At 45.2% G+C, this 18,262-nt stretch overlaps 1 protein-coding gene across 4 annotated transcripts in view; it reads left to right on the forward strand.

Moving 5' to 3' along the window:
* Window positions 1–18,262, forward strand: part of LOC121681419 (carbohydrate sulfotransferase 8-like) — a 231,310-nt gene that overhangs the window by 141,900 nt on the left and 71,148 nt on the right. Inside the window, exon 1 of one of the 4 annotated variants that reach the window (XM_042061157.1) lies at window positions 4,564–4,589. The exons of the other annotated variants lie outside the window; for them this stretch is intronic. The gene's annotated coding sequence lies outside the window, so the exon portion shown is untranslated. Of the gene's footprint in view, window positions 1–4,563; window positions 4,590–18,262 lie in introns of those variants that run through there. 4 annotated transcript variants of the gene reach the window in all.

Consider the following 18,262-nt stretch of genomic DNA (forward strand, 5'->3'; position numbering starts at 1 on the left):
AAGAAGAAACAAGAACAGTGTTAGAAAGTAGAGATGTTGCATTCGGAATAACTGTCATCCACTTTTGCATGAGACTTTCATGAAAGCTCCTCATCTGTCAGTCCTGTTAGTGGTTAGCGCTGGAATAGCTTCTCTTTGTCAGCAGCCCTTCAGATAATGCTTCCGAGGAGGTTCTTTCAGGACACCGACTTTCTCTCAATCTCAGTTTTCATCCTGCCCCCACTAATTTGTCTCAAATCCCTGAGATGTATCTGAAGAAAGTACAGAAGAAGTAGAGTGGTGTCCTAGCTTGAGAAATCCCATACTAATTCATTACACTGACTGATTCTGCTCAAATTAGCTATGCGGCTATAGCTTAGCAAAACAGCTAATGCTGCCTTTTTCTGCCTCAGTCAAGCCAACGCATTTTTTATCCATTTTTTGGTCAAATTAGGCAAATTAGTGCTGCCCCTATGGTCTCAGTCCTGCTAGACTGTACTTGCTACTGTGCTAAAGACGTGCTTGCACACACACACACACACACACAAATATAGATTCAGTCTTCGGCATGTCACTGTGTGATGTCAACTGGGTCGTCAATGGAAAGTAAAAGCCTCTGATGAGCTCTGTTCTTCCTGGAGCAAATGGATTGTTTTCATTCGGGCCACGGTCAATTAAAGAAAGAAAAAAAAAACTAGTCGGGACTTCCAGACAGTCTGGTGAAAACCTTCTGCTCTCACACATAAATCACCCATGATGAAGCCCCTTCTGCTTTAATAAATGGGTGCAAGATAGATATGTTAAATAAGCGATGTGCTGAACAGCCACTGGAGATATGCCTCTTTTTTCAGATTCTACCTTACGTCTTTACAGTAATAGCCACGTAAAGCCAACCGTCTTTGGTTGCCGGTAATTGGCAAACGGCTTCACATCACAGAGCACAAAGGCCTTTTCTGTCACGCTGGGTGACTTCTGTTTGAAAAAGGATGAAGGCAAAAGGCATATTCTTGCTCATTACCAAGTTCCCATGCCACACTAGTGTGCCCCCCCCCCCCTGCCACCAATGCCAGTCAGTTTCCCCCATACTGCCACCGCACACATAGGAGATATGACTAATATGACACCTAATTAGTCTTCCTCAACTCCGCCGATTGCTGTGCTGGGGTCGCTATGGTATTATGCTTTTGCCACTTGCCGCCAAACAGGCATCCAGAGTCATGCCATGTCGTGTCTCTGATATCTTCCACCATGGCTGGACAAAAGTAAATGACAGCCATGGCAGTGATGACACTCGTAAGCATCATAAGTCGTTTTCCAGAACGTTCCGTTAAGACGGTTCTGTCCTCACAGTGTTCTGTACGGGGTATCATCTCTGCTGATGGTCATTTATTCAACACTTGACTGCAGGGATGGAGCAGTGATGGAGACTGTTAGTGTGCGCAGACACAGGCATAGCAGTGTCTGCGTTTGCTCTTGTGTGTGTGTGCTCGTGTGTGCTCGTGTGTGTGTGTGTGTGTGTGTGTATGCGTGTGTGTGCATGTGTGTTTGTGTGCCTTTTGTTTTTCTTTCCACACACCTCGACCCTTCCATTTAATTGATGCTTTCAGTCCAGCGCGACTTCGGCGGCCCATCAAAAATTAGTCGGCCGGCTGTGACATTTAATGCCTCTCATCTTGTAATTTACAGCGTCTTCCCATGGCAACAACATCTCTCTCAAGGTTACCGTAGCATGTTCCTCTGTGTGTCTGTGAAAGGGGGAATAACAACAGGGCATTGTTACAGCGTGTAGGCAGCATACTAAACAAATCAGGGGGTGCGTGTTCTCCTCTGCTAGTCTCACTGTGGTGCGTGGGAGAATGTTTGAGTGGAACAGTTTGCTAATATCCCAGAGGTGAGAATGCTGGTTTCCTTTGTGCTCTAAAGTGTGTTAGGAACAGTAATTTCAGGTGTACATTTTTTGGTAAAGGGCTCGGGGAATGGTCCATAGCATTTGTCTTCTGCAAGACTGCAAAGATTTAGTTGAGATGTACACACACACACACACACACACACACATGCACACATACACACACACACACGCATATGCACAAAGACCATACTCTCCTGAAGCTGAAGGAATATGTATCACTGATGCTATGGTGCCACTGTAGTAACTCTCATTTGAATCGTTGATAAAACATCGTCCATTTTCACCTGATGCCATATGCATTACATTACAGGAGTCTGCTGCAATTAAATCTAATTAGGGCTAATTAATGTTCTGCTGCTCAAGATGGGAGGAGAACCACATGGAGCATGCAGAGGGCCCGGGAGCCCTAAATTAAATTATTTGGATCAAATTAAAATATTAAATCTGCTGTCACTATTATCATTACCATCTTCATCATCATCATCATCATCATTACATGGGGTATGTTCAGGCCGGCATTTATGCCCAGTAATGATGCCAAGGGCATGGTATGGGTAGGAGCCCACGGCACACTTTACATTCTTTAAAACTACTCTTTTTTCCATGGCTGACAGAGAGAGGTGTAGAAATCTTTCTTGCCAATTTCAGAATTTCTCTGAAATAGGACCTTAGAAAGAGTCATGAATTTAATGATAAATGTAAGCAGGCGATTTTCTTTGCCAAAATTACTAAACCACAGTCTCAGCTATTCCTTATGGTTACCAAACGTGAACGGTGAACGAGACCTCTAACCAATGTAAAGCAAAGATTGTGTCCTTACAAAAAAGAAAACAGAAAACCCTGACATTAACTGAAGTGGAAACTCATTTCAATAATCCCCAGACCTCATGTTTAAATAAAACTACAAAAAAAAGTAAATTCTCCCTGGCAGGGCATGTGTCTAAGACCTCACGCCATCTCTCATCTTTCCACCCTCTCCTAATGTTATCTCCGACATGACCCTGTCCGAGCCTTAACCTCATTTCCAACTTCTTTCCTGATCTGGCTCTTTAATGCTCTCATGTTTTATGTAAACCTTCATGAGATGTATTTTTACACTTTCCTTCACCCCTTATGACTCATGCATGACCCGTATTCCGCACCTGACCCCGATTGGACACTCCAGTTTAATTAGTCTCTGGTTGGGCGCAGAGTTGGCTCTGGGTGATTGGCCAGTGATTGGGTAAAATATTAACTGCTACTTTGCCCCCCCCCCCCCCAACTCGCTTTCTTTCTACTCCCACAGATCAAACCTGATTAATTGTGTGAATAGATTAATTACAAAGGTGCGCAGTCACAGCATTTAATTAAATATTGATGATTTATTAATAACCAGAATAGGAGAAGATATTTTAGCCTCTGATGTGTAATGCAGATGGGAATGGCTGCACAGGACTATGTGTGTAATAATTGTGTAGTGGAGCTTTTCCGTATCCACACAACTGGACTATGTGTGTAATAATTGTGTAGTGGAGCTTTTCCGTATCCACACAACTGCTTCATTAAGAATAAATATAGAGAGGCTATGCACACAATTTTGCGAAGATGAAAAGCAGACTTTGGAAATGTCTAGCACTAGTTTTGCTTAACTGGCCTACTCTGTAGACTATGGTAGAAATTCATAGCATTCATATTTGATGCATGATCATCATATCACCAGCACTCGTCATTGTATTGTTCGAGGAAGATGTGACTTGACATGTCATGATAAGTCTCAGAGATGTAACGCTCATACATTGCTCTGGTTCTCCAGAGTTAGCAGGAGGGAAACCTGAGAGGCCAGCCTGGATAGGCAGCTGGGGGATGTATGGGATGTGATGGGGTGGGATTGAGGCAGATCCAAGAGCGCCCCCTCTGGCCAAACCTGTTTTGAGGTGTGATGATGCAGCATGGCATCAGAAATGTAACACCATTACACCTCTTTTCTGGAGCTCCCTGGATAGTCAGGTGGTGGAGGATGTGTGTGTGTGTGTGTGTGTGTGTGTGTGTGTGTGTGTGTGTGTGTGTGCGCGCGTGTGTGCGTGTGTGTGTGTGTGTGTGTGTGTGTGCGCGTGTGTGTGTGCGCGTGTGCGTGTGTGCGCGCGTGTGTGTGTGTGCGTGTGTGTGTGTGTGTGTGTGTGTGTGTGTGTGTGTGTGTGTGTGTGTGTGTGTGCGCGCGTGTGTGCGTGTGTGTGTGTGTGTGTGTGTGTGTGTGTGTGTGTGTGTGTGCGTGTGTGTGTGTGCGTGTGTGTGTCTGTGGACTGTGGGGGTGGGCTGTGGAGAAAACTGCTGGCATTTTGCCATTGGCGTATAATAAGTAGTTGGTGGGTGATGGGGGTAGATGTCTGCAAGGTTTGTTTGCGTTCTTGAGCACACCCTGCAGGTCTTCACCCACATCTTACTCTTTATGGAGTCACTTTCACACTGAAACTCAGGTGTTTGCTCAGGTGCAAACAGAAATCTGGCTCATTACAGAGAATTGTTAAAAAAAAAAAAATGCAAGTGCAAATAAACTAACCAACTTCCTTTTCTCTGTTTCTCTCTCTTTCTCTCTATGTGCCTTGCTGTTCACCTTGATCACCTGTTCACCTTGACCCTGGCCATTGGCACATGTCAGCAGGTAAGCGTAAATGTTTTCTCCTAATATTTGGTGGTTCCACTCGTATAAGGGGAAAAGATGGGGGTGAGTAGGACAACGGCACCAGCGGGGGTCTGCAGCGGTAACCTCTCTTCAACTCACCTCATCAGAACCTTGAGTAAAGCCACTGCCACATTGATGGGGCTTTGTTCACATATTTCTCGGGCTGAATCATTTTTTGAAAAGGAGTGATGAAATTTACATTTCCTGGAAGGCAGGAAAAGTACTTGTGCAGTGGAAAGACCACCGCATTGAGCAACGAGGGTAGACATGAAATCTTATTAACATTGTAAAAAACACCAGTCTGTTCTATTCATCCCGCCAAGTAAGTACATGAATTCTCCCCTAACATCTAGGCTGATGATTCCAAGAAAAGAAAGGCCAGAGCCAGGGCAGAATAACCTTGAGTCTCCTAAACACAAGATGCAATATAGATTTGTGATAATCGAAAGTTTGTGTGGACACTGAGATTGGAATTTATACTCTTAAAATGACCACCAATCCCTCTGAATAGCAAATCTGAGGAAGTTGGGCCTGCTTCTGAACTAAACACACAAACACACACACATACACACACACTTTCTCTTTCTCTCTCTCATTCGAAAGACATCAAGGCAATTACTACAATTATTCTACCTTGCTTGAGGAAATCAGTTCTTTTGGATTTCAGTGAGTGCACAAATATATATATATATATATATATATATATATATATATATATATACAAGCTGCAGATGGAGATGCATGAATCATTGAGCCCTCAGATAAAAGTAGATTTGGAGAGGAAGGCAGACATGCTTTTTCAGTCGCTGCTGACACTGTCAAATCAGAGCGCGATGCCCCACATCAGTGGGCTGAGAAGACATGTTAATTGGCAAAACATTCAAACCTACCAGGAGTTTTATGACATCCCAGATGTCAGCAGTCGAAGTGTTGCAGCATACTAATTCAAGAACGAAGGACTATGCAATATAAGCTCAGTGTGTGTGTAGGTATGTGTCAGATGATGGGTGATTTCAGACTTGGAAAGTTTCTGATCATATTTCTACTGCATTTTTCACAAGTGCACTGAAGATCTTACATACAAACAAAGCATACATACAGAAGACAGAAACAACTAACAGTACTCTAAAATTGTTACAATTTTTCCACCTCCCCATCGGTGCACCACAAACATTTCAGGCATGATTGGCCTCCTTCCACAATGTTGAGATGAGTGTTGTTGAGATTGTCATGAAAGATCAAGCCATGTTATGTATTCTTTCCGGGTTAGTAGTCATGCAACCAGGCGCTAGAGCCAAGAGGAGTTGTGTGGCTGTTTGGTCACAGATGGGGTATACATGTGTCATGCCCCCAAGACGTTACACTACAGAGGGATGATGGGATGATTTCTACCCACTAGCGCTGGCGTGTCAATTCCAGGCATAAACACACAACAGACCTCCCATCACAAACATCACATAAACCTCAGAGCCCCACAGACACGCACAGAACTGTCCGAAGACAACCTGTAAAAACCCTTGGACTGTCAACAGTGCCTATAAAGCATGCATACACAAAACCTTGGGATATCCATCAGATATTGTCTCAATAAAACCCCGCCACGGCCACTCTGATAATTGATAATTCTACACATAATTCTACTGACCCTTCCCACGAGCCCTAGGCCTAGACATAATGAGCTTATTTATCAGACTGCTCGTGCCCCTCCTGATTGACATGGCGTGACTATAAGCTGGCCAGGCCGCTGGGTGTTAGCAGCACCACGAGGCTTGTCTTCACTGGGCTCTCTGTCTGTTTCTTTCCACCCTTGCCTGCCTCCTCGGCTTTCCTCACCACGGAGGCAGCGGAGCTGCATCGCCCTGCCCGCACTCTAATTGGGGCTCTTGACATGAGCTTGTCGCTACAAAACGCGCCCTCGCAGCCTGCAGAGGCTTATTGAGGTCAGCCTCCCGTGCCGAGCTGGAGGACTAACCAGGCCAGGGTGTAGTCTTACTCCCTCACCCCGGCTACAGAGCTCTTCTCCCGGGGCATTCGCTGCGAGGGTGCCACAAGGTTCGGTTGTGTAAGTTTCCTAATATGGAGGAGTGAGGGGTGCGCTTTGTTGGAGCGGGTTGCGGGAGTCGCGCTGTGACAGAGATTGACAGCCCTGACTCCTTGTCTCGCGATTGCGGGTCAGTGATAGGTGACAGAGCAGCAACTTCCTGACAGGTTGCATGATGGGAAATCTTTGAAAATCTGTGCATTTGCAGTCATAGAGGTAGGGTGGCTGCCTGTGTTCGGCTTCACTGATGGTAGACATGCAGCAGAGGCAGTGGAGCACTATGAAACATTTATGCGCTGCGATAGCACCTCTGTGAAGTCAAGACGTGTTGAGCTGCCTGACTCACAGCCTCACCCAAACACTCTCAGATGAAAAGATTTGCTCCCACTGATGGAAGAAAAAACACAGAAACTTGCACTTTTCGCTCTTTTTGGTATATTGGTATTTTTACATTTTTTCCAGTTCCATTGTTTTTTTTTGTTGTTGTTGTTTTTTTTGTTTCTTGCCCTTCTGTCCCTCACAGACCCATGGTGTTGTCAGTGGTTTATAGGCAATCACAGCATTTATGCCCCTCTTTTCAAAGGCCAATGGCAAGACATCCGAGCCAAATGCTGACCGTGACCTCATAAAATGATACAAGCCAGGGGGGGGGGGGGGGGGGGGGAATGGTCCCTGTCTGCTTGCCTTTCCTAGGCTGTATTAAAATGTTTCAGGCGACTTAGGGTTTGTGGAGCCTGTAGTCGCTCTTCAAAGTCAGATAACTTGGGGGTCGAGTTCAAAAGCCTGGTGAGCCCTGTGTGTCTCTGGAAGACGCGGATTACCCAAGTGCATGCCACCTGACGAAGGTGCCGCTGCTCTGCCAGATATTAGCTGGTGCCCATCAGACTCTCAATTACAGTGAATTGATGAGTTCACTGCTAATAAGTAACTACATGTATCAGCTATTGATATAGGGAGCAGGGTTGGTTCTAGCCTACATGTATCAGCTATTGATATAGGCAGCAGGGTTGGTTCTAGCCTAGTATAATAAGGGGGCGATCAGACAGGATGCGGTTATTGCAGTGAGGTGCGCCGTTTTTATGTTGTTTGGTATTGGCAGTAAGTGTTTAAATTATTAGTGTAGCTCAAGTCAGTGACCGTCTCGGAGAATAACAATAATAAAAATAACAATAATAATAATAATAATAATAATAAATTTTATTTAAAGGCGTCTTTCTTGGCACTCAAGGACACCATACAGCAACAAAATGCAACATTCAAAATAAAAGCAGACCAAGAGGGAGCCAGTCAATCCTTGTAGGTTTCTTGTACCCCCCTAATTGGGATGGAGTCAGAGGGTAGCATCAGCCTCTACAGAGAGAGAGAGAGATGAGGTGTGCTAAGTGGGTGCACTACATCAAAGTGTGTGTCAAGCTGCTCACTAAATCAACAACCTAAACTGGGAATATACATCTGGAATAGTTCTCACCAGTCCAACTCTGGGTCCTGGTGTCTTCCCTGTACTCAAGACCGCTTTGCCATTGACCACTGCTTAGCTAATTCCTCTTGCTTTGTGCTATTCTGTTGATGAAGATTTCAAAGTTTTCTTCTTGACTGTCTTTCCAATATGCAGCTGTCCTGATTAATCCTAATCCTGTCCTAATATTCATTTCTTAACTACCAGAAACAACTACTAAAATATACATTCATGTTCAGGACTTTAAAATTATAAAATAATTTATTTGTTTGTGCTTGAGAGGTACCATCTGTATTTGGCATGTAACATAGAAGACTCATTTAAAGTGTAAATGTGATCCAACTGTATATATGAATGCAATCTGGATACAAATTGTTGTTAGAATAAACGGGGGCTATATTACTCCCTTGCTCTTGTGATAAAGCTTATGCTTTAAAAGAAAAAGTAAAACTGCTCTCTCATCCATTTGTAAATAAGAGACATTAAAAGATAGCATTCTCCCCTCCTAACAGGTTGGAGGTGTTCAAAGAAATGTGGTTGATCCTTAAAGCAGCTTTTCTGATTGCATTTCTTTGTAGCTCGCATGGCATTGATCATTTCTCACCCTCCGAACACACCCACACCGACTACTCAGACACACACACACTGTTAGTTTACCCACCAGCTCAAACCAATTCCTAATTAGCGGGCTAAGATGAGCGAGAGGCATTCAGCTTAGATTACCTCCAGACGAGGGCCCACAGGTATTCAACACCCACTGTTCGGAGGTGAAAGATGCCTTTTGTGGCCTTGAAGCTTCTGCACCGGAAGCTCACACATCGCCACCCTTTTGCAACAATCTCACTTCTCTTTTAATCTTCTTCCCCTCCCCCCCCCCCCATCCAATCAAGTATTTGTTCTCATGGATGGAAGACGATAAATGAGGTTCCGAGACCTTTACTCTCATTAAAAGGAAGAGCCTGACTCCTTTTCCAACGTTATCTTGTTTGGGCCAGAGTGACTCACACAGACTTAAAGTGCGGGCTCATTAAAAAAAAATTCAATTAATTTCTCTCACTTTCGCCCCCAGCTTAGCAACTTGTGCAATAAGTTTTCCATAACGATGGACGCTCTGGAATGTTGATTCATGCATGACAATCTAAGGAAGTAGCTGAAGGCAAAAGAGTTTGACACTAGGGAAGACGTGAAAAGATGTGACGATGTGATCTACACACACTATAGTTTTAATTAATTACTTTAACATTTTTGGTATATGTTTCCTTATATCCAAACTGGATATATTGTTTTCTCCCGGAAATAGGTTCTGTTATTTTCTGTGTTCTGTGCCTTAAATTTATTTATTTTTGGGTGTAACATTTCACACGCCTTTTTTGTTTGTTTGTTTGTTATTATGTTACGCCCTTAAATGTTGCCAATTTTATAAGCTACCTATTCACAAAATAGCTGTCTTGCTGTGACTTTTGTGCAACATTGATATCAACAGGTTTCTATGGTGATTTAAGCATGTCATTTCTTTATCCTTCATCAGAGGTTGCTAAAGACAAAAGATAAGACAACAGATAGGCTTTGTGTAAGGATGGATTGTTTTGGAATTTGGTGTTGACCTGTGGTGTGTCATTTTGTTGTGCAAATCTGGTGCGCTGTTGATAAATGTCCGCAACTGATGATATGATCTTGCACTTGTCGCACTGGTGTGCCCTTCTCAAAGAATAATGTAGCAAGCACATTTAGTGGAAACTGCTCAGTTTTTGCTTCCCACCGGGCCATTTAATCTGACATCATTGTCTCAAGATGTGGTTATGGCGCAGTGAACGCTTGTAAGATAAAACAATGTGGAAGACATCCCATGAGAGACTAATTCTTGCACTTCATTTTTATTGCTCTTTTCCCATCATGTTAGTATGTGTATGACACAGATGCCTCAGCTCATACACATACACAAACACATGCAGACGTACAGTATTTGCTTTATCTTGCTCACAGTCTTTCAGTCTGTTGTAAAAACATTTACAAATCTACAGCTTCATATTAATATAACCCCTTTTATATTATGTACTTTTACTATAGTTTGTACATTTGCTGGAAACTACATTAGACACTAATCACAAAATAGCCTTACCTCCCTATTGAGCAATATCTTCATGAAATGACTCATGAAACAACATTACATGATCAGTCAGTTCTGTTTTGCACTGAGGAATGTTATTCTTTCTCTGAGTGCAAGAAACAGCATTTACCTTGTTTTAGGACAAAGAACCAGTTGATCTACCTGTTTCTATATATAGCCTCCTAGGTACCAACTGATCTGAGCATTTCAGGCATCAGAGACATGAAAGGACGATTTATAGAGTTTAAACCGACTTGTCAATTGTTTCTGAATTCATGATGTAACCTCAGTGCAAAACCGTGTCCATCAAGACTCAAGACTCCTCCGAAGCGGGGCTCACACACAAAAAAAAGCATTCAGGGCCCTCTTTGTGTTCTTAGTACTTCAAAAACAGAACAAATTGTGTGCTATTTCAATAAAAGAAGACCATTGAGCACAAACTATTCTATCGAGGCAGAATAGCCTAAATCCCTCATCACATATATCACATAAGGATACCCCCACTCATCCTCATTAACCAAATCAATGGCATAGCTCCAAAATAAGACAGCAGTAAAACCTAGGAATGCCAGCTTGTACAGGTTGCGGCGTGGTAGGAGCCAATGGGCATAAACACCAAAACAACAACAACAACAATGCCACACAAAACACTTTGGCCTTAGACAATTAATTGGAGTAGTCGGCTGCATGTGTAACTACAGAGATAACAATAGAGTCTCCACAGGCTGGGCCTATGGGTCTGGAGGAGGGTCCTATCAGTGTGCATCTCCCTGCTAGATCCATCTCTTGATTTATGTCTTCTTTCCGCGCATGCATGCCGATGCCTAGCAACCACGCGGCGGTGCAGCGGGATTAGCTGTTGCCTCGGCCGCAGCAAGGCACTGACATTTTCTGCGAGCTAGTTCAGCTGTCGGAGGACAGGGAGGCCCAGAGAAAGGATTTAAAAACTGATTATAATGAAACCACTTTATATGCAAAGGAGGGCTTTAAATCGAGCCCTAAAAGAGCAGCATGTCAGTTTAATAAATGATCCCTCTGTTTCTCTCTCTGTTCTCATTCTTTATTAATCGTTTGTATCACGAGAGGCATCCAGGAGACAATTCTACCTGAAAATATGTTTGGCTGCCGTCTATGTCTTCTTTTCACCCACCCTGACAAACACATGCACGCACACACACACACACACACACACACACACACACACACACACACACACACACACACATACACATACACACACACACACACACACACCCTTTAGATTCTGGAGGTGTACTTGCTGCGTGCTGCTAAGCCCTGTAAGTTATTCCTCTCCTGACCCTGTGCACCCATAACACGCTCAGGTGATAGCATTGTACATTAACTATTTATTGACATTCCACACTGCACTCCCATGCATTGGGTCATCCATTATTTCACCGGGAGAACAATGCATCTCTTGGACGAGGAAACAAGGATTCCAGTGGAGAACGGCAAATTTGACTGCAATCTCTCTCTCTCTCTCACGCACACTTTTTTTCTCTCCCTCTCTCCTCTCTCCTCTTCCTCCCTCTCTCCGTTCCGCGGCTCGTAGGCTCGTATTTTTCATTTGTCATCCTCCGGTGGCTCGGCTGCCTACTGATTAAATGGGAGAGAATTAATAACAGGTGTCTGGGGATCGGCGACTCGGGGGTCCTGAGGACACGGCAAGGCCTCGCCCGGGACAGAGCAAGTGACAACGCCACACCTGCGCCCTCGTCCACAGAGACCTTGGTCTGTCATGTCATCACTCAGCTCTGCAACAAACTGATCTATCTCCCTATTTAAAGTGTGTTTTGGGATGCAGGGCCCATCTCTCTGTTTAGTGTGTTTTGGGAGTGCCCAGGTTCCCTGCTGGTGCCACAGATCTCTCAACTGATTGTCTTCAACACTAGAGTGCTGTGAACGTTGTGGGAACATTGTGGGACATATGCTCACTGGCTGACATTCAAATAGTCTGTGTGTGTGTGTGTGTGAGAGAGAGGACGTGTGGGTACATATAATCATGTAATGCTCATGTCTATCACTTCTGCTTTAATGTGAGAAGGACATGCATCAGCCAAGTAAGGAGTGAAGTTACACATGACTACTGTGCTGCGTTACATTAACCCCATACACCACTCAGAAACAAAGGATGTGCTGGTGTCTCATAGGAGGACTCCAGGAGATTGGCTGATTGCCACACAATTACACAGGCCATGCTGGAGCTTCCTTTTGGTTCTGTAAGGCTAACAATACAGCCCATCAATCAGGGTCCGGATAATTGTGCGTAACGTGCAGACATTCGAGACATTGCGTCTGTGAGACCACCGCCTGGGAACGGGGCAAAAAAATCTTTGATTGCACTTTAATGTGGTTACGCGTAATGGTGACCTATCCTTTCAAGAACTGAAATCATATTTGAAATCCATTAAAATGTTACTCCAGATCCATAAGTCCCCCACCTCGCCCCCCCCCCCCCCCCCCCCCCCCTTACCCAGCCCCTGCCCACCATTTCCAGCCGGCCGCGCGTAACCCGGGGCACGGAGTAATTGAATCGGAAACCGACAGGATGGAAATGGATAGGCCTCGGAGCTAATTCCACTGTGTGAGGTGGAATATTGTTGTGAGATGAGTAATCCTTTATCTGAGGCCCCTCCGTGGGCATAATGACGACTGCAGCCTCTCACACACACTCATATAGGCAACGCTCTAACCTGCACCGCATTTGCGGGATCACGTAAGCGACATGCTTATAATACATTATGGATAGATTGACAAATAAATAGTAATTATCGAATCAGGATCTATATTTAGTCTGACATGAAGCGTTTTTTTGTGTTCAGACTGAGGAGGGGAGGGGGAAGAGAGGAGGAGGAGGAGGAGGAGGAGGGAAAAGAGGTAATTACAGTTGCAGCAGAGAGCAGCGAGATCTGAGCAGTCATATTAATTTGCACTCCTCGAAACAGGGTGTGATTTTTCAACAGCAGCAACTATTAATAACCACACACATTCAAATGCACATTTAATATTTACGAGGGCTGTGTAGGGTAGGCATGCTCTGGACTTGTATTTGTATGGCATATGAAACACCATCCTCATAATAACTATGGTTATCTTACACTGGGATGGCCTCTTTGTATTGCCCCATATAGAACTGGGGTTATGAAACTACCTTTGACTGCTACATGATACCAAAGTGGCACTAATCATATGAAATTATAAGGTTTGCCATTTCATTTCCCCTTAATCAAGGCTACATTCACTTTATAGCCACTACTAGCAATATATTCTTCATATTTTGAACAATCCACTTAATTTGTGAATACAGTTCACTGCCAGATGTATTTAGAAGTATGATTAACACTGATAAGACACTGGTTTGAATCCTACCTCACAGGACGCTCGTTTAACGTATCATGGCTTGGTCAGCTATCTGCACCTCACCATCTCACCACAGGGGTCCCCCAGGGCTCAGTGCTGGGCCCCCTCCTCTTTGCTATCTACACCACCTCCTTGGGACAGATTATCCGTTCGCACGGCTTCTCATACCATTGCTATGCAGACGACACACAGCTCTATCTGTCCTTTCCACCTGACGACCCCCTGGTTTCAGCACGGATCTCGGATTGCCTTTCAGACATAGCTACATGGATGAAGGCACACCACCTCCAGCTGAACCTCTCAAAGACTGAACTGCTGGTCATCCCAGCTAAACCTACCATACACCACGACATCAACATCAAATTTGACTCCCTGTCTGTTTCACCAACCAGGACTGCAAGAAATCTAGGAGTTGTTCTCGACAACCAACTAAACTTCTCAGATCATGTTGCCTCAGTCGCCCGGTCATGCCGTTTCGCACTCTACAACATACAGAAAATCAGGACTTACTTGACTCAAGATGCTACCCAACTTCTGGTTCAGGCAATAGTCATCTCACGACTCGACTACTGCAATGCCCTCCTGACAGGTCTCCCAGCCTGCGCAGTGAAACCACTTCAGATGATCCAGAATGCGGCGGCGCGCCTGATCTACAACCAACCTAAAAGGGCACATGTTACCCCGCTGCTCATCCAGCTACACTGGCTACCTATGGCGGCCCGCATCAAATTCAAGTCTCTAACGCTTGCCTACAAAGTAGTCTCCGGTTCTGCTCCCACCTACTTGAATGCCCTCATACAGACTTACACTACCTCCAGACCGCTGCGCTCCTCTGACGAACGACGTCTAGCTCTACCACCGGTACGCTCAAGCCAATCCAAACTTTTCTCATCTGTTGTTCCTCGCTGGTGGAACACACTGCCAGTTCCTACAAGGGCAGGGACATCCTTTTCCACTTTCAAAAAACTCCTGAAGACCCAGCTCTTTAGAGAACATCTACTCTCATAGCAACACTTACAACAAGTCTTACTGATCCTAGCACTCACCAGCCGTTTTAAACTGACAAGTAACTGTTAAAAACAGCACTCACCGACGCACTTATTCTTACTGTACTCTAATGTTTTTTTAAACTGTCCTAAAATTGTGAGAATTGTTCTAAAACTTACTGTTTACCATGTTGTTAGTCGCTTTGGTTAAAACAAGCGTCAGCCAAATGTAATGTAATGTAATGTAATGTAATGATATACACTACATACATACAGTATGACAGAAGAACATAATTTAACATTTTCTTAAGTCCACACATTTTTAAGATAAAGTGGACCATAGGGGCCCATTTATGCAGGAAATGCACTTCGGCCAGGGTTTGGACTGGGTAGTGCTGCCCCTGTGTGCTGACCGTGTGCCCCTGTGATGAGGTGAATGTGAAGTTGTGGGAGTTATTATGCGCGCCTGCTGTGTGGGTCTGGAACAGGTCGTATCAGAGATCTGTCTCTCTGGGCCCACGCTTGTCTTGCCTTTCACCCGGTGTCATTCCCTCTATTTAAAGACATCCTTCATTCTGGAGCCCAGACAGCTCGATAGGCGATCAATCACTGCACCAATTTACCAATTAGGCTCATTATTCCCTATAAATAAACACATCTCTCTCTCTCTCTCTCTCTCTGTCTCTGCACGCTCTCTCTTTTTCTCTCTTGCTCTGTCTCCCTCCCTCTCTTCCTCTTTCTGCTGTCCAACTCATCCCTTGTTTCTACCCCTCCCCCACCCTCTCTCTTCATCCCTCTCTCTCTCTCATTTCTCCTGAGCCTCCAGCTCAACTTAAAGCCAGGCAATCTGTGCGCTGGCATCATCCCTGATCAATTCAGGCAAGTGCTGTCTCCGTGTTGTTTCTGCAGCTTGTAAACCATTGCAGCAGAACGACTTTCCAACGGAAACAAGAACAAAGCTTGTTTGGTCAGATAAGCAATGGCAGCAGAGCCTGCGGTGACTCCACGACAGACAAACTAACTGGACTTTCCAAAAAAAATAATTTTCCTGATACTGCTTTCTCTCCATTATAACTAGATGGCTTAAGATGGGGGGAAAGCCGAACTCCATTTCTTCAATGAGTCACTGGATGGATACATATTAAACGTTTACATAATGATCAGGTCATGCATATTTCATGCTGTCTGCTTTCCTGGCCCATGCCTGGTTGGAAGAGAGAAGAAGCGTGCTACAAATGATGAAGATAGATTAAAGAGGCATTTCCAGGTCACCCATCACAGAAGCTTCCCCCAAAAATCACTACAGAGGCGAAGCGGGGGAGCCTATGCGAGGGGGGAAACTGTCTTCCCTCGCACCAGGCAGCACGAGCCTCCGACTGGATGATGGCTAAATCAGCTTGAAGTCTGCAAAGTTAACATTTCAAGGCGTTCTTGTATTATTCATGGTAAAAGGGAAAGTCTCCTAATGATCCTTCCCGCTTCGGCTCTGCCGCGTACGCACCATGCTCGCTTCGGCTCTGCCGCGTACGCACCATGCTCGCTTCGGCTCTGCCGCGTACGCACCATGCTCGCTTCGGCTCTGCCGCGTACGCACCATGCTCGCTTCTCCTCTGCCGCGTACGCACCATGCTCGCTTCGGCTCTGCCGCGTACGCACCATGCTCGCTTCTCCTCTGCCGCGTACGCACCATGCTCGCTTCGGCTCTGCCGCGTACGCACCATGCTCGCTTCGGCTCTGCCGCGTACGCACCATGCTCGCTTCTCCTCTGTTACATCGGAGCGCCATGCCCGCCTGCCTGCCTGCCTGTGCGCTGCGTCTCACGTTAAAAAGGGCCCTCAAAGTCAGCCCTCGCAGGTACCAGAGCACCCCCACGTTTCTTTCACTCCCAGAAAAGATGAGTGTCAGGCGCAGACGTTCCCTCACAGAAGGAGGAGAGAGAGAGGGGGGAGATGAGGAAGCGGTGGAGCCTCTCTCGTCACTAGGCCAAACCGTGGCTCAGATCGGATCAAGTCAAATCAGCGCCGTCGCTGCTGCTGTCGCTGACACGACTGACACGAGAGAGAGTGATAGCGAGAGTGAGAGAGAGGAGAGAGCGCAGGCGGATTTTGTCTTTGTTTTTTGGGGGCGCGTTGCCGAGATTTTTCCCACTTGTGAAAAGGGAAAACCGTTCCACACATTGCCTCATTCACCACCAATTATCAATAACACACTACCTGAGCTGTCCGTCAGCCACTTCGTGTGCGCAAGTGTGATCAGCCTCATGTGTTTCAGGGTATTGTCTAAATTATTGAATGCGGGCCTCTTCAGATGTGCCAATTGCGCTCTGACCTTGACGAAGGAGAGAAGTGCGAAGGGAGGAGGAGATATGTTTTAACATATCTGTGTGAAAGCTCATGCAAGCTTCATAAGGATGCTGAGAAGTGAGCAAAGAGTCTCTCTTTCTTTATCTCTCTCTTTCTCTCTCCCTCTAGCTCTGTATCTCTCTCTTTTTCAACAGGTGTCCTCTTAGGGTGGAGAGGAGCTTGTTACTGGCCGTGATCTTCGCCCACGCTCTGTAAAATGTAAGAGCGCTGGCAGCAGCTCGGTCTGAATTATGACGCTGAAATGGACTTTGTCTAGAATAGCATGTATTTATGCATCTGATAAAGAAAAGCTGCAATATACCTCTACATGGGCCTGCATAGGGCTTAGCTACTTTTTACAGATTGCATAGTGCTCTTTAAACTACAGCTCTGAAAAAAATGAAGAGACCACTGCACATTTTTCTGATGTCACCCCTATGGTTGCTGAGTGACATTCAAATGAGTTGACGGTCAAATTCAAAATTAAGAGACCACTGCCAATTTGAATATGACCGTCAACTCATTCAAATGTCACTCAGCAACCATAGGATGACAGAAAAATGTGCAGTGGTCTCTTAATTGTTTTCAGAGCTGTGCTGCCAAGGAACTGAAAAACAAAAGATATTTTTATGTTCCACATTCTGTGTTTGCCTCATAACCAAAACAAAAGTGTGGATTTTAAAAACTGAGTTGTTATTTCTAAACAAAACTATCATGCCTTCCCCTGGCATTCTTTGTTAGGTATGTCATACTTATCACAATAGAGTACCAACGAACGAATGAATGAATCACTGTTGTCTGCCAAAGAGTCATTCGTCACCGTCAGTAGATTTTGGCACCACCTTTGTGAATACACTCCCTCTCCAAGTGTACTTATGATGGCCACAAATATCAGGGGTATGGTGGATTGTGTTTTATCACACCGTTAATGTCTCGGGGAAGGTCACTGACAGTGAAAGGTTTGGCGGTGGCCTTTATCGTATTAAAAACGCGGCTTGAAATACAGGCTGTCTTCAGGGGGCTGAGGGTACTCTCTCTCTCTCTCCCTCCATCTCTCTCTCACTCCATCTCTCTCTCTCTCTCTCTCTCACTCACTCACTCCATCTCAGTTTGCATGTGAGTGTCCCGTGTCCACTCCCACAGAGCCTCGCCTCGAGGCAAAGCCATTAGATATAATCCATTTGGAGTCTGGCTGAGATTATAATTCAGGGCCCCCCATCTCCTCCCCTCCTCTTTCTCTTTTTCTGTTTCTCTCGCCCCTCACTTCGCGACTTGGGGGAGGGGGGGGGGATAGATATGAGAGGGGTATCCTTGAGGACCAGACAGGACGTATTTCATATCGCTCCGGTAGCTTAATGCTCTTTTCGTTTATCCGCTGGTACGTCGCCTGCTGCTTATCAGC

The sequence above is a fragment of the Alosa sapidissima genome, chromosome 14, assembly GCF_018492685.1.
Source record: "Alosa sapidissima isolate fAloSap1 chromosome 14, fAloSap1.pri, whole genome shotgun sequence".
NCBI classification, from domain to species: Eukaryota; Metazoa; Chordata; class Actinopteri; order Clupeiformes; family Clupeidae; genus Alosa; species Alosa sapidissima.